This window comes from Anastrepha ludens, chromosome 6, assembly GCF_028408465.1.
Source record: "Anastrepha ludens isolate Willacy chromosome 6, idAnaLude1.1, whole genome shotgun sequence".
Lineage (NCBI taxonomy): Eukaryota > Metazoa > Arthropoda > Insecta > Diptera > Tephritidae > Anastrepha > Anastrepha ludens.
The window spans coordinates 16174089-16189091 of NC_071502.1; the positions used below are offsets into that span (position 1 = coordinate 16174089).

A 15003-nucleotide genomic window follows, 5' to 3' on the forward strand; every position below is an offset into this window, starting at 1 on the left:
AAATGCACAGCAGCAATACAAAGCAATTGGAGCCAAGTACGTAAAGGAAGACCCAGGATCCTTTGTGAACACATCACCACAGACATACAGGTATAAGTGTTTAACAAAACAATGCATATAGACAAAATCAGTATTTGTATTGGCCCATTTGCACTGCTAGGACATATAGCACACCACAGTCAATAGATTTAAATGACTGCTTTATGTGTGGGATTAAAAGCCGAATAAACACCAGTAGGCACATACGAGTACAAGGGCATTGGAGCTATGGAATAATCAGTAAGGAGTAATCACCACAATAAGACAATGTGTACAGGTTGTCCCTGCCAACGGAGGAGCTTGAACCTTAAAGGATGCGATCGCAGATGGCGAACGCCTCCCAGAAATAGCTGGGTAGCAAGAAGGAAATGAAATACCTGTAACGTAATAAACAGACTGACCAGAGAAGAAAAAAGATCGTTCAGAAACCCGTTCAAGTGAGGCCAGCAACCTGCTAGAACGTACAACTGCTCAGAGTGAAAGAACAAAAGCCATGTATAAAAATACAAGGAAATATGGCGGACCAACTAATTAGCCATTTAAGATCCACAACACATTTATATTGGCATACCGGACTATAACATCATTCAACAAAACGAACCAAGAACCTATAATAGAATTGTAATGGAACACTATAAAATCGATGGCTGTGTAATATTGGAGAAAAATCTGAAAGGCAAACGAAACATTCAACATTCTACTGTGGCAGAGATTCATATAACCACAATCTACACAATATTATATACTTTATGAAATGCGCTGATTGGTTCTAAAATAGTTATCCGGATGCTGTTTTATTTAAACTTATTTGCTACTCAGGCATTGAGGCTCATTGCATCCTTCTTAACCCAACTTAGCCTACCGTACTAAATAGCAAAACTTTTGCCAGCATCTTCATTTATACGTCTATATAAGGTGTAGTCCAAAATAAACAAGTCTGAGCTAAAATAGAAACGACAAAAAAGCTCCTGTTCTGATAACTCCGAGTTTATTTATTAAAAAGAGTTCCTTCTGGCCTCTGGCGGCAAGGCATGGCAAACATATTCACGGATGGCTCGCAGTTGCACGGAAGGGTTGGTGTGTGAGTAATTTGTAACGAGCTCCCCATCAAACTTAAATTCAGGCTTCTGCACCACTGTAGTGTTTTCCAAGCGGAGGTAGCCGCAATTAAGGAAGCAGTAGATTGGTTGCTTACTTCGGTAATTATAGTTAAGGAAGTATAGTATATATTTACTCCGATAGCCAAGCGGCAATTAGCGACTTGGGCTTCGTTGTTCGAGATTGGTCGGGGAATGTCTGGCTTTTCTCTTGATTGCATCCGAATACTTCGACATCAGGCTCATTTGGGGTCCCGGTCACAGCGGCATAGAGGGAAAATGCTGGGCTGATGAGCTGGCTAGGCAGGTAACTTTGAAGACGGTTTCGTCGCAAAATGAGAGGATTGGGGTTCCCTTAAGAACCTGTAATTTACCCTTGGAATGATGGACCTCCAGTCAACTCAGCGAGCGCTGGGTTAGCCCACAAACGTGCAAAGTTACGATATCCCTCTTGGTAGATCGGGGACACTCGAGGGAACTTCTAAGGCTAACAAAGTCTCAGCACTCGAGTTTGGTAGGTATCCGTACCGGACTTTGTCCGTTAGGTGTTTACGAGGTGGTACCATCTCAACACCTTTTTCTCAGCTGCCCTGATCTCGTCTGGCCAAGATTTGGACCGCTGGACGCTCACTTTTTTGGGCTCTCCCACATGCAGATATTGTGGGTTTAAATATCACAAATTTGGCGAAGTTCATCAGTAGTTTGTTGCGGCTAATTACGAACATAAATCAGTTACCGTTGGCGTCGTTGTAAATGCATGGCCATCTTTCTCTAATCCCAAGACTCTTTCTTCCTTCCCTTCCCCTTTCTCCTCTCCCCTCTGTGGCATCACAACGGATGCATTTTGAATATTTGTTCAAGTGGGCCCCAAGTTAGGACAGCCATTTAACCTAACCTAACCTAACCTCTGGCCTCGATACACTGTTTTGCGCGATCTAAAAGCTTTTCGAAAGAGTGTCTCAGGTCATTGACCTGAATGTCCGTCAGCGGTTCCGTTGGCACGAACTCCTTGTGGACAATTCCCTTGGAATCGTAAAAACAAATTAGCATCGACTTGATTTTTCACTTCTCCAAACGCAATTTTTTGGGTGGTGGCTCGTCTGGGGCCATCCATTCGGCACGTTGACGCTTGGTTTCAGGTTCATGTTGGAAACACCAGATTTCATAACCAGTTGGAATGTTGTAAAGGAAGTTCTCGCCTTCTCTCGCCACTTTAATGAGGTCTTTCGAATGTTGAATTCTGAGCAATTTGTGGTCCTCAGTTAACTTGCGTGGAATGAAACCTGCACAGACCTTTCGTAAGCCGAAATTATCAGTTAAAATGCAATAAATCGATGTTTTGGAGATATTCACCACCGATTCCATGAACTTCAACGATGATTTAGGTTCATTTTTGATAATTTTGCGAACAATTTCGATGGAGTTTTCGGGGATTACTGATTTTGGGCGGCCCGTATGTTCATTGTCATTTACGTCCTCACAACCATCTCTGAAACGTGTGAACCACTCATGAACTCTGGCACGAGATAGGCAATCATCGCCATACACTTTTTTCATCAATCTATTTGAGTCGGTAAACGTTTTACAGATTTTAAAACAAAATTTGATATTAGCTCTTTGTTCGAAACTCATTTTTGCGATGATACAAACAGACTGACCCTTTAGACCCAATAACTTCGCTTCCACTGAACCGAATGTCACTGGCAGTCAGCTAGGGATGTAGCTTCCAACGCACTAACTCATTAAAAAGATGGCGCCATCAGAAACATTTCCATGATGCCAGTCTTGTTTACTTTGGACTTCACCTTGAATGCAGGTATGCGAAGAAGTACAGCGAGCTTTCGAGTAGTTGTATTATCAAGAAAGTGATAATAGTAAGGTGGTGGGGGGGTAAGTAAGCGAGGTATTAGTGGTGAGCAACCTCTCAATAATTCTGCAAATCTGCCTGCCTGTATGCATGACTGAACTCAACTTTCACTTATCATTGCGCCTGCCATCGCAACTGCTGCTGTTGTTGCTGTGCTTCTTACTGAATACGCTTTTGGCCTTTACTGGCCTTTGCTGTTGTTACTGCTGTTGGTTTACAGCATTGATGGATTTGTTGGCTATTATAAGCTGCTCGACTTTGGTTCTTCCGCCTGCTCGTCCACTATCAATCATCATCGTTGCCATGGTTACGGCACTCGCCATTCCCAAATCCATTAATTTTATATTTGAGTAAAAACCATTGGTATGATTTTTTTCTTATTGCTTATTTATAATCATTTTCGTTTTTGCTAGATTTGATTTTTTTGCGCTTGCAATAAAGGAAGTTTTTGTTGTTATACGAAGGTTGCCTTTTACATTTGGCGTTCAATAAGGAAATCACGATAAAATAATAAGGAAATTTGGCGTTACTGTTTTTCAAAATACTCTCCTACTGCATTCGTTTCAACCAAATTTCAAAGCACGTTTGCCACTCAAAAGTGGATACCCCAAAAACGAGCTTCCGCAGGTGTTGAAAAATGTTGACACGCATTTTAGTTTTGGATGGTCAGGAGCAAAAAGAAAGATGATTAGGTGCCAAATGAATGCCGAAAAGTGGATGAGCCATTAATTCGATCTGTTGAGTGCCCAAAAACGCTCTTCTGTGAGCCGATACGTTAGAGCTCGCACTGTCTTGCTGAAGGATGATTAGGTCTTCGGCGATTGGCTTTTCCCAATTCGCAGAAAACTTCTGGCTAATAAATGGCTGTGCACCATTTAGAGTTTACTAACTTTACTTGGTAGTTTTATTCTCGCCTCATATGCATAGATCCAAAATTCGTCACCTGTTGCTCGCATGAAGTCGCAGAAGTGCTTGGAACCACCGCGGCTGAATTTTTTCCACATTTCTTTATACCAATGGACACGAGTCCTTTTTGAGGCAATTCTCAAATTATGTGGCATCCATTTGCCTAACGTCAAATTCCTCATGCAATATTGAATGTATGCTGATCCCTCTAACACCTAAAAATGCCTCTATATCGTGATATGTCACGAGATGATCTTGCGTTGTCAACTGACGCACAACAACTGCTTTTTAGCGGCCTAAGTGCGATAGATCTCTCTTGCCAACAAGTGCTACTTTGGACTAAGTAGGCAATTGAGTAGTAAAGTTCCCGCTCGATGCACAAAACTAACACTCTACAAGGCTCGCATCATGCACGCCCTAACGTATGGCACGGAAGCTTGGACGATGACAACATCCGATGAAGCGACGCTTAGAGTGTTTGAGGGAAAGATTATGGGAAGATTTTTGGACCAATGCAAGTTGGTGATGGAACGATGAGCTGTATGAGCTTTACGCCGTCATAAACATAGCGCAGTGAGTAAAGACCCAGTGGATTCGTTGTCTGGATCATGTCGTCCGAATTAATGCAAATGCTCCGGCTCTGAAAGTATTCGGTGCGGTAGAGAAGAACTTGGCTTCACTTGATGTTTCCAACTGGTGCCGGTTAGCATGAGAAAGAAATGACTGGCGCGCTTTGTTAAACTCGGCCAAAATCACTTAACCGGTTATCGCGCCAATCAAGAAGAAGAAGTGTGGCCCTTTTATGCCAAAATTCAAAGTAAGTTGATCAATGTACTCTTGTCTCGATAATCTAAAGGGTTTTCCAATAACAGGTGTTATTTTGAATAGCCCACTATTTCGGTAGATGTCACTTTTGAAGTTGTCATTTTTTGATATTTGACAAGTAGAAACTGTGCCAGTAATAAAAATGGAACGATACACTATAAAAATGGTGAAAATTTGGCAGAGACGGTTCGTAAGTCTCGTACATTTTTGGGTCATCGTGGAGCACCTTGTGGGATCGCCATACAGAAATTGGTGAAAAAATTCGAGCTGTTGGGACAAATTAATGATGTAAAGAATAAAACCCGTGCATGTCGCTCAAGAATAACCGAAAATATTGCTGTTGTAGCCGAAAGTGTTGAAGAAAACCAAGGTTTGTCCATTCCTCGTCGTTCTTTGGTCGAATTAGGCATTCCACAAACGTCATTACACCGTATTTTGCCTAAAGATTTGGATTTTAAGGCTTATAAAGTCCAGTTAACACAAGAACTCAAGCCTGCCGATCATCAAAAAAGTCGTGTCTTCGCTGATTGGGTCGTTGAAATGCAGGAACACGATCCGGAGTTCCATCGAAAAATCATCTTGAGTGATGAGGCTCATTTCCACCTCGGTGGCTTCGACAACAAGCAAAATTGTCGGATCTGTGGCTCAGAAAATCCAAGAGTTATTTATGAAAAGCCTCTCTATTCTCAACGTGTGACTGTTTGGTGCGCTTTATGATCCGCCGGAGTCATTGGACCTTACTTTTTCTAAAATGAAGCTGGAACAACAGTTACGGTGAATGGATTGCGCTATCGAGAGATGATTAACGTTTTCTTATGGTCGGAGTTGGATGGTATTGATCTGGACAACGTTTATTATCAACAAGACGGCGCTACGTGCCACACAAGCAACGAAACCATTGAACTTTTATCAAAATAACACCACTTATTGGAAAGCCCTTTACATCGAAAAACGTAATATAATAAAACATCGCACGAAAATATGCACGAGTATAAACCATCTTTTGGGCGAGATGAAATTTCAACTCACTGAAAGGAGAACAAAGAAGCGCGTAAGTAAAATTTTATACTAAAAATTATCGCATTACAGTTCAGGTATTGCAAGGGCCACCCTGCTAAAAGGCAACCCTCGTACTTGTATATGTATATGTAGCAAGAACATCGTTATTGGTTGTGAATATTGATTTTGGATGATTGCATTTATTTGCAATCATTTCGGTTAGCCGCATAAAATGGATTTTCATGTCACTCACTCACTCGCTCACCCACTCAATCGCTTCAGTTAATTCATTTCTTAGGTCTTATTTTGGTGGTCGAAGTTGGAGTAAAATGTCACAAAAGTCAATTGAATGTATCGGCTGGTTAGTCAGCCGTTAATCTCGTTAGTCGTTCTTTTATAATATTTCCGAATTTTGAAATTTATTTAAAATTATTAATAAAAAAAAAATTTCTGTTTGCAAAAGAAGGCAAATGATAGCACATCAAGGAATATGCCAAACTCATGAATAGAAACAGAATTCCCTAGATTAATTTAACACTGGTGAGAAAATAAAAATAATCATCAAATCACCTCAGCGAATGAGGGCACAAATAAAGAGTTTTTTACTGAATTCATTTGTCCCATTACAATAAACGAATAGTCACTTTTCACCTTTGCATCATTCAACAAAACAGTCAGCAATAATTATAAACACCGATTGTCGGCATCACTGCCACCATCAAACGGAAACGTTGCCTGATAGGGGCAATTTAAATTAGTACTGATAAGCCAAAAATACCTGAAAAAACAAATGCGAAAATAAAGCTCTGATCTGTGTGTTGCCCGATATAGATACAGAAATTCAGTAAAATTAAAAAAATTAAATTACTGGAATATTTCGTTCTTTTCAAAAAAAATAAAATAAAAACAAAAAAAAAATGTTGAAAAAATGCACAAATTTAATTATTTTTCTGTTCCTTTCTTGCCAAAGAAAGTTCATATAAATTTGTTTTAAAATTATATATAAACTTTTCATGTCAATCCCAAAGACGTCTCAATTTTTTCAAAAGAATTAAAATTGAAATTATCTGTCCAACTTCCGAACTACTGTAGCGTTCACCAAGCAGAAGTCTTAGCCAGAAAGGAAGTAACTGTGTACCTTAACGAAGACGCTGTAAGAAAATCTACCATAAATATCTTCTCGGACAGCCAGGCGGTCATCAAATCAATGAATGCAGTTATACTAAGATCAAAGGTTGCTCAGGAATGCCTGACAGTTCTAAGGATATTAAGGGGGAGCCTGGTTTATAAGGTCAAAAAATCAATTGTTTTTTCGTTTTAAGCGATTCCTAATATACGAGTATTTCAGAATATTCACACAAAGTTACAGAGCCTAATTCTCAATATTTCCGTAGATACAAAGCCAAAGGTAGGCGAGCGTTAGGTAGTTACGCTGTGACCGGACAGCTTTAGTACAAACTTTATCTTCTTTTCTCGACTTTGAATTTTTATAATTTTTTTGAATTGGCGTACATGAATGAAAAAAAACTAATAAACCTTTTGAAATGAATCATAGCTTGTTCCCTTCAGTATTAAATTCTCTTCTATTTGAACTAAAAATAGATAAAAAAAAAATTTTCAAGATTTTTATACCAAGTTGAAGTGCATTTTTGAAGTGAAAACTTCTTTAGAATCGTTGGGAGTGATTTGAGAAAAAGTGAAACGAAAAAAGCGACACTCTTGGCTACGAATATTACATATACACGTAGCGACGAACTAAATAACTTTTAGGCCAGCGCCGACAGCATGGCGCGATAGCCGAGCGGCTAGCAATGTGAGCTTCCGATCCAAAATCCTTGGTTCGAATCACAAGAAAAAAAATTTTTTTATACAGTTATTTTATTTTATTTTATGCTATGTTTATGAGGAGCTTTTTTTCATGGCAGAAATACACTCGGTGTTTTGCCATTGCCTGCTGAGGGGTGAGCGGTATTAGAAAAATAGTTTTCCTTAATTTTGGTGTTTTCACCGAGATTCGAACTGACGTTCTCTCTGTGAATTCTGAATAGTAGTCACGCACCAACCCATTCGGCTACGGCGTTTGTTTAATTTTACTGATGCAAAAATGAGGAAAAATATATGAATAAAGTTTGCTTACTGTTTACACATTTTCCAAAGGTGACGGAGAACCAAAAAAAAAAGTCGATTTTCAAACAAACACGAGTGCATATTTGTAATTGTGTTAGAGTTCGGTCACGCCCCAGCAAAACCTGCGTGCATATGTGTTTGTAACATTCAAAAAAATGTAATTGTGTTAGAGTTTCGGTCACGCAGGTTTTGCTGGGGACGCTCATAATAGCAACCGCGTGTGTATTTTTATATTCGTAAATATTTTCATTTTTAAATATTTACCGCAATTATGCCGAAAAATAATGCAGAAAAGTGTCGTGAATATCGACAGAAAAAAAAATCAATAAATAGCATCACGGAATTCATTCACGAAAATGTAATAAAGTATACACCAAAAGTATCGCGGATACTTAGAAAAGATTACAATAAAGTTCCAATGATTTTAAGTGGCGATCTTAACGTAAATTTTGCATTGGACAAAGCGGTTCCTTTAATTGACGTTCTCAATACAACATTCAATTTAAAAATGTGTAACAATCGCACTGAATCGACAACACGATCAAAAACAACCATTGACGCGGTATTTCAAAGACATGTTGACAACATCGAAACCAAAGCATTTGTATCATATTTTAGCTATCATAAGCCACTCGTATCATTTGTTGAAATTGAAAACATTGAGGATGAATAATAATAAAATGAAGAAAATAAAATATGAACTTTATAGCAATATTATAATGAACCTATAATTATCTTGCTCCTAATGCTGCTTTCGTCTTATTCTCTCTCAGTTTGTTTTACGGAAGGTTTCACTTCTATCGCGTCTAACCGTTAGACTGGTGTTTTTTTTTTTATAGAAAGGCATTTTTTTCTTTAAGACCTCCAAAAAGTTGAAATTTTGGATTTCTCTCAGTTTTCTTAGTTCATCTAGAATAAAAAATCATGATAATTAGAAATCCATTTGAATTTTTTGCTTTAGATAATAATTACGAGCTGTATCTTGTACGCCAGTTGGAAACTCCAGCGTTGCAGCGCTCTACTAATTTCTATGTTAAACATTTTTTTCAACTTATTTTAACCAGTACAAAAATTTTTTATACTTTTTAAATGTTCATTAAAAGATAGAAAAAACTTTGCAGTGCTAAATTAATTTTTTCCTTAAAAAAAATCGCAAAGAGATGCAATTTTTAGACCTCATAAACCAGACTCCCCCCTTAAGCACCGTCCTCAAATCTAGTCCGGGGCATAGAAATATTGAAGGGGATAACAAGACTACTAAAGGGTACTAAAGGGTATTAAAGGGTACAGAAAACGTACTTCTTGAAAATAGAGGCAATATCGGAGTTCCTATTGCAACCTGCAAATTAAGGATAACAAATAATATTCTCCAAGAGAGAGCAACTTAAAGGTCGTGGCTTTTGTCACCGGTCATGGGCTGGGTAGGCACTCTTCTAGGCTAGGAGTATATGCGAAAATGCGAATACTGCAGAAGTTGTAGAGATGAGGAAAAGGAAGAAACATTAGTACACTTCATCTGTAATTGACCAGCCTTAGTTAGGAGTAGTGTAAGGTTGTTAGGAAAATACTCTTTTGACGCTCTTACGAAACTATGCAATGGTGGGATAAATCCTATCCCACGCATCATAAGAAAGTCTAACTGGTTCCATTGCGAATAAACGCGGAGATTCCCGTGTTAAACAGTGGTACCACAACGGGCCTGCAAGGTGAGTTGGCTACTCTAAGCCGACTGCCACAAATACTTAACCTAACCTAACCTAATCATGACTATCCCACGACAGAAAAAAAACGATGTTGTTATTATAGAAAAAATACGCAACACCATCAAAGAAAAAAATTATAAAAAATCAACGCGATTTTCTAGCAACCTCTCGTTTTTATACCAAAATTGAAAAAGTTACATACAAAATAGCAAATTTGTTCCAGAAATTCCAATTAAAAACCATGGAGTTATGATGAAAGGTTTGTGGAATTTTTCTAATTTTGTAAGAAGTTGTAAATCTAAATTTAAAGGATATTTGTTAAAGTAATACTTTTATAAAAAAAAAAGAAGTAAGCACTAAGAAAAGAGCAAAATAGTCAATATTGATAAAAATATAGCTGATAGTAAGAATCGATACCTATCCTATATAAATATATTTTCATTAAAAAAACAATTCAAATTTAATCAAATTCTGGTTCTATAGTTATTTAAAGTCACTGTTTTATTAGCATGATTTCCAGCTTTCTACAACATCAAGTTACACACTAAAATGCACTGCATTATTAATATAGACTATTCTACTCTACCTTCTATGCACGAGGGCGTATGAGTAACAATAAATGCATGATTTGAAGTCACCCTACCGCACGCTTTGTCGCTATCGCCACTAATTTAATTCTAATCCTACCGGCGCGCCGCAGTTTCTACCCCATTGAACATACAACGAAGCATGTATTTCTTTTAATTTTAATTTTAATTAAATTAAGTTGTAGTTTTCCGCATTACAAGGCCCTCATAAATTTCGAATTTGCGATGTTTAAAACAAAACGTTGATAAGCAGCCAACAACCAGTGGAACTGCGGCAAATATCGCAACACAATCTCTAACCATGGCGCCAAGTAAAAATAATTCATTTCATACACGCTTGGCTTTAGTAGCGCCATTTAAAGCGCATAAAGACTGCATGGCGTATGAGTAACCACTTTTTTAAGCAAATACAACTTTATGGGCTTAAATCTACTTGAAAAATATGAGCATTAAAAAAACATTTAAAATCTGTATATTTTTTCTGGGGTAATAAAGCATAATAAATCCAACAACAAAAATTAGTGCCACCATTTTTCGGCTCTGCCACTTTTACGCGTTAAATTTGATATACTCGATTTATTTGTGGTTGGTAGTGAATTTTTTGGTTTTGTTTTCTTTTACAGTTCACTGCAGAAATATTTTTATTATTTCAGTTTATTAAATTTATTTTTTACGTTTTTCTTTGAAATTATAAAGAAATCTCATTTCAATTGCAACTTTATTGGATTTTGGCTTGCACATTTGCAATAATAAATTAACCGCAAAACAATTTATTTTCAAACGAAAAAGGAGCCACAAAAGTATAATTCAACTGAAGCGAAATACTGAATGTAATACCTCGGCAATATTTGATGTGGCACAAGTAAAAACGTTATTACTTAATAAATGTGTGCAGCTTTGCATGTTTATACGCATCTACGCACACACATACACGCATACTCACATACATACATGTGCTCGAGCACATATGCCTACTCATAGGCCATCAAAGTGGGCGAGCAATTAATATTGATTCAGTTTGTTTATGTGGCATTTAAACTGAAATTGCACTCATGCATATGTAAGTATGCGCATAATAGAGTAAGATGAGAAAATATTGAAATGGAAAACTCTCTACATTTAAACAAAAAACTCACTCTAATGGGAGAAATTGCAGATACTCGTATTCCATTTAGTTTCATGAAAATAATAAATAAGTTATGAATTTCTGCTGTAAAATTGAATTTGGTTTTTCTTAATATCTTTCATATGCGCATGTGTATGTGTGTGGGAATTTTCAGTACTACATACATAGTAAAGCTTATATTTCTGATACGCAGGTTCAATTTATTTTTGTTTTTTTTCCAAAATTTCGGTTCATTTTGATTTAATGGGGGACTGAACGCAGAGTCATGAAAATATTACGGCTAAATACTGAAAAATTCATTTAAGCAAAGTAAATATTTCAAATATTAAAAGGGAGTTCGAAAAATGCCGCTGTATAGCATTGCTAAATATGGTGGCGCAAAATTAATCATCCTTTTTTTTTTTTTGTGAATAACTTTTTTTCTAAATATGAAAAATTCCTTTTTTCACCTTTTCTGACCTTCACGCCCTGCATTGATTGATTTTTTCTAAAACGCAGCTGTCTAGTTCACAAGCGTCAAATATCATAGACGTACGACGCCATTTGCAAGCATTATACATCCCACCTCGAAGTTATACTTAAACAAGAGAAGCAACCTGTAGGTAGATTGCGGGTGGAGCACAATGGTCTACTGACTGAGTCCTTGGACTTGTCCAACTCCCCACAAATCTAATCTAATCTAACCATTCGGAATTCAGGCAAATTTATTTTATCTCCTTTCAACTATGACTAGTCTGAAGTAACACATGTGCCAACGTTTAACCCAGTCCTCCATGCACCCCTGGTACGCTGACGAAAGGATGGTCTTCACCTCCTTGGTCGCATTCTCTTCGATCTCCTTTATCGACTGAAATTTCCTTCTATGAAGTGGTAACTTCGGAAACAAAAAGAAGTCGCACGGGCCATATCAGGGTAATACGGTGCTTGCTCAATGGTATTTACTTAGTATTTGGTCAAATAAGCTAGCACAATTCGGGCTCGGTGCGATGGCGCGTTATCATCATGCAAAATCCAAGAATTGTTTGCCCACATTTCCGGCCGTTTGCGACGTACAGCATCTCTCAAATGCTTGAAAAACGGATAAAAAATATTCTTTATTGACTGTCTGGCCCAAAGGAAGGGCACTACGCCTTGGCAATCGAAGAAAACAGTCAACATCATCTTCACTTTTGAGCGGCTTTCGCGCGATTTTTTCGGTTTCGGCTCGTCTTCGAAGCACCACTCAGACGATTGTTGCTTGGTTTCCATGTAAACTTCATAGACCCATGTCTCCTCGGACAGGTTGAATCACTTTGGGCTTCAGAAATCATCTCCTCAGCAACCGTCTTTCGGTGTTTTTTTTTGCACAAAATTCAGGTCCTTCGGAACGAGCCTGGCTGTAACGCATCTCATACCCAAAACATCAACCACAATGTGTTGTGCCGTTCCATATGAAATGCCAAGTTCACTAGAAAGCTCTCTTAGGCTAGTATGACGATTTTCAAGCACGATCTCTTTCACTTCCGTCACGTTTTCACCGGTGTTCGACGTCGATGGGCGTCCGGAACGACGCAAATCTTCCACCACTTTTAAAGTATTTATACCACTCGTATGCTCTTGTTCTTGATAGAGCAGATTCGCCAAATATTTTTGGCCATATTTTCAGTGCATCGGAACACGAAATTTCATTCGCAGCACAAAATTTCAAACAAACTCTTTGTTCAACAAAATTATCCATGGTAAAATGCGAGAAATTCAAAAAAGTTGACTAATGTAAACAAACGCCAGGCAGACACTAAAAAGTGGCAGATGTGTGTCTTACAATTATTTTTATTTTTTTTGTTTTTCAAAATTCGTTCTCGACATGGCCGTTTTCTTTTCCTAAAATTGTTTTCTATTTGTGACTATTTTTTCCGATGGTTTAAATTATGACAGGTACGAAACGTGTAGCATTTCAAATCAATGTTCCGTTATGTTTGAATACCTGCTGAGTCTAACCATTTACATTATACTTAGAATACTTGGATAGCTAGAAAGACATGCTAGTTTTTGACTTTTTCCTTTTTTTATTTCCTTTCACTTCATTTTCATTTGAGAGTGTAAGCGTCCTTATAAGTTTCATGCTAAATTTATATTAGAAAAATTCCACAAACTCCTCATCTCAAATCCCCCCTTCAAAAGATTTTTGCAATGCATCCTTTCAAATTTTAGGACAGTAAAGTGGAAGTATAAAGCTGCTGAAATATCTCATTACTTTTTTCTATTTTTTTTTGCTTATTTAATTAATTTTCTTCAATAAGCAATGAAAAACATTTTTTTGGATTTATGCGGTTTTTGGTAGAGGAACTATGTTTTTCTATAAAAAAAGAATTTTCAAAAAAAAACCAAAAAAAAAAACACAAAACAAACAATAGGCAAAATTGCTCAGAATGTTGATGTACGAAATTGTGAGGCTGGGTGTATGTAAATTTTTTTCTTTAAATATTCAATGCGTAGAAATCATTGTCGATTTTGGAGTGAGGATCAGCCAGAAGAATTGCAAGAGCTACCAATGTATCCAGAAAAGGTCACAGTTTGGTGCGGTTTATGGGCTGGAGGCATCATTGGACCGTACTTCTTCAAAGAACTTGCGAATCGTAGTGTAACTGTGAGTGGTGAGCACTACCGCGAAATGATATCCAACAAGCGAGTTCGGTGAACATTTTATCTCACGTTCGGGACCTGTCAATTGGCCACCCAGATCGTGCGATACAACGCCCCACATTTTTAAACCTATCATCTGCGTCGCCCTCCGATGATAACAATAATGAATAATGAATTATGAATAATGAATGATGAATGATGAATGATGAATTATGAATTATGAATTATGAATTACGAATTATGAATTATGAACTATGAAGTATGAATTATGAGTTATGAATTATGAGTTATGAATTATGAATTATGAATTATGAGTTATGAATTATGAATTATGAATTATGAATTATGAATTATGAGTTATGAATTATGAATTATGAATTATGAGTTATGAATTATGAATTATGAATTATGAATTATGAACTATGAATTATGAATTATGAATAATGAATAATGAATTATGAATTATGAATTATGAGTTATGAATTATGAATTATGAATTATAAATTATGAACAATGAATTACGAATTATGAATTATGAGTTATGAATTATGAATTATGAATTATGAATTATGAATTATGAATTATGAAGTATGAATTATGAATTATGAGTTATGAATTATGAATTATGAATTATGAGTTATGAATTATGAATTATGAATTATGAGTTATGAATTATGAATTATGAATTATGAATTATGAACTATGAATTATGGATTATGAATAATGAATAATGAATTATGAATTATGAATTATGAGTTATGAATTATGAATTATGAATTATAAATTATGAACAATGAATTACGAATTATGAATTATGAGTTATGAATTATGAATTATGAATTATGAATTACGAATTATGAATTATGAACTATGAAGTATGAATTATGAATTATGAGTTATGAATTATGAATTATGAATTATGAGTTATGAATTATGAATTATGAATTATGAATTATGAACTATGAATTATGAATTATGAATAATGAATAATGAATTATGAATTATGAATTATGAGTTATGAATTATGAATTATGAATTATAAATTATGAACAATGAATTACGAATTATGAATTATGAGTTATGAATTATGAATTATGAATTATGA

At 36.4% G+C, this 15003-nt stretch overlaps 1 protein-coding gene across 4 annotated transcripts in view; it reads right to left on the reverse strand.

Annotated features, from left to right (window-relative positions):
• The window catches only part of LOC128866371 (kazrin), a 96211-nt gene that overhangs the window by 54275 nt on the left and 26933 nt on the right, over positions 1-15003 (reverse strand). The gene's annotated exons all lie outside the window — the stretch shown is intronic.